Genomic DNA, 2,276 nt, shown 5'->3' on the forward strand with positions numbered 1-2,276 from the left:
TCTCAAGGTGCAAACCACAAAGCCGACCATGAAGGCAGAGTGGTCAGGGCATCTTCTGGACAGTGTGTGGAGCTAGGGTAGTATAAGGTAGAAGGCTGACATAACAGACAATTCTAATTTGGTTGGTCTAATGTGGGGGCCCAGTCAAGCAAAATTTTAAAAGGCCCCATTTGATACTGGTACTAACCCCTGTTCATAATCCTTGTTGACATGCAAGTAAAGGAAAATCACTGGGCCTCTGAAGACCCAGTGAAGTTCAAAAGTAAGAAACTACCTAGAAAAGGGGTCAACACCCCAATAATTTTAATTTAAAAAACAAAAAAAGGAAAAGGAGTCAACAAACTTTTTCTGTAAAGGGACAGATAGTAAATATCTTGGGTTTTGCAGGCCATAGTCTGTGGCAACTAGATAAGAGTTGCATTGTAGCAGGAAAGCAGCTACTGTAGTTTTCATAGTGCAAAAGCAGCAGGGATACTATGTAAATGAAGGGGCGTGGATGTATTACAATGCAACTTTATTTACAAAAACAGGTGGCTGAGAGCTGCAGTTTGCCCACTCCTGAATAATCAGAGGAACCCTCTAAAATAAATTTACTATAAAAACAGGACAAAAGTTTAGAAATTTTTCAGATTCTTATTCCCAATAAGATCCAAGAATAAATTGCATTAATGAGAGCAAAATAAGCATTCATAAAAATGAAACAATTTGAGAATGGAAAAGATTGGATTTAAAAGATTATTACCAAATTTAAAATTGCACTAAAGGCAATACACAAAAAGTTGAAAGCAGGGTTTGTAAAACAGGAAGCAAATTTAGAAATTTAACCAAAATAAAGAGAGAAACAATAAAGAACAATAGAGAATAAGGAATAGGTGTATGGAAGAAAGAGATGTTAATAAGAATTACTAAACAGACTAATGGAAAAGAAGGAAGAATTAATCAAATGGAAAAAATATTTCTGAGCTTATAATTTAGCAAGAGTGGAGAATAGGGCATATATCAGACAAAACAAGATATGCCATGTCTTGATAATTGTTGAAGCTGAGGGATGACTACTATTCTTTCTATATTTGTAAGATAAGTATTTTTTTCTATTTTTCTAAATTTCCATAAAAAAACAGAAGTTTAAGTTAGGATTCCTCATAATTACAATATAATACATGTTAATTTTTCAAATTATCAAAATAAAGCACCACGCTTGCTTCAGCAGCACATATACTAAAATTGGAATAATACAGAGATGTTAGCATGGCTTCTGCACAAGGATGTCATACAAATTTGTAAAGCGTTTCATATTTTTAAAAAATAATCATAATAAAAAATTTTAAATAAAGCACAAATAAGAAATCAAACCTAAAATCTCACTACCCAGATATTATCCCTATCAATATTTTCATTATCTATCCTTCTAGTACTCTATCTCTAATCACATATGTGTTTATAAAATTGAGATCATTTTACACACACTGCTTTGTATCTTGCTTTTCCTTGCTTGATATTATGAAAATATTTTCAATCTATAATTCCATTTTAACTTTACTGATTAAATCCAGTAAAAAAATATGTTTGACATTATCTTAAAGCCCATACACACAGGCTTGTTATAATTTTGCAGCCGAACTTCAATTAATATGGTTAGAAATGTTTATATTTAATGCAAAATGTAAACACCCTAAGTATACAAGGACAGTTCAGTAATTAAAATATGGTACTTTCAATGAAGTAAGATTAAGGAAATCTGTGTGCTTGTGTGCAATCAACTGAAATCAACTCCAGCTAACATAAGCAGAGAGGAATTTATTGGTAGGGTGTTGGGCAGCTAGCTCACAAAATCGATAAGAAGCCTGGAGGAGGAACTTCAGAAAATGGGCAGAAGCCAAGAAAGCCTGAGCAGCAGGAGCCACAACCCAGACAATACCAAAGTAACAGCCTGGCTAGAACATTGGGGGAAGTCACACCATAGGACATGACTGACATCAGACGCTCAGCACCATTGCAGATTCTTGCTGTCTTTGCTATTATAAGTAATTCCTAAATTGTTTCTGCATCTGTGTGTTACTCCCTCAAGTTTCAAGGCCCTGAGATGGTGTGCCCAAATCCTGGAGCTTATATAAGGTGCCCTTACCCTGGCTGCCCCAAGCCAGAGAAAGGGAAGATCACTCATCTTTGGTTTCAGTGCTGTAAGGCAGGGCCCTGCATCCCATTAAGGTTGCACACAATAGGGAAGTGCCCCTAAATAGAGAGTGGATGTGGGAGGAATATGTACGTATTGTATG

At 35.3% G+C, this 2,276-nt stretch overlaps 1 non-coding gene across 1 annotated transcript; it reads left to right on the plus strand.

The window, feature by feature from the left end:
- The first annotated feature begins 1,198 nt into the window (after positions 1–1,198).
- LOC111734691 lies at positions 1,199–1,300 on the plus strand. Its single transcript, XR_002778560.1, has one exon. It is a non-coding gene; the product is annotated as a U6 spliceosomal RNA (small nuclear RNA).
- The last annotated feature ends 976 nt before the right edge of the window (positions 1,301–2,276 follow it).

Source organism: Pteropus vampyrus, unplaced genomic scaffold, assembly GCF_000151845.1.
Source record: "Pteropus vampyrus isolate Shadow unplaced genomic scaffold, Pvam_2.0 Scaffold3902, whole genome shotgun sequence".
In the NCBI taxonomy this organism is placed as follows: Eukaryota; Metazoa; Chordata; class Mammalia; order Chiroptera; family Pteropodidae; genus Pteropus; species Pteropus vampyrus.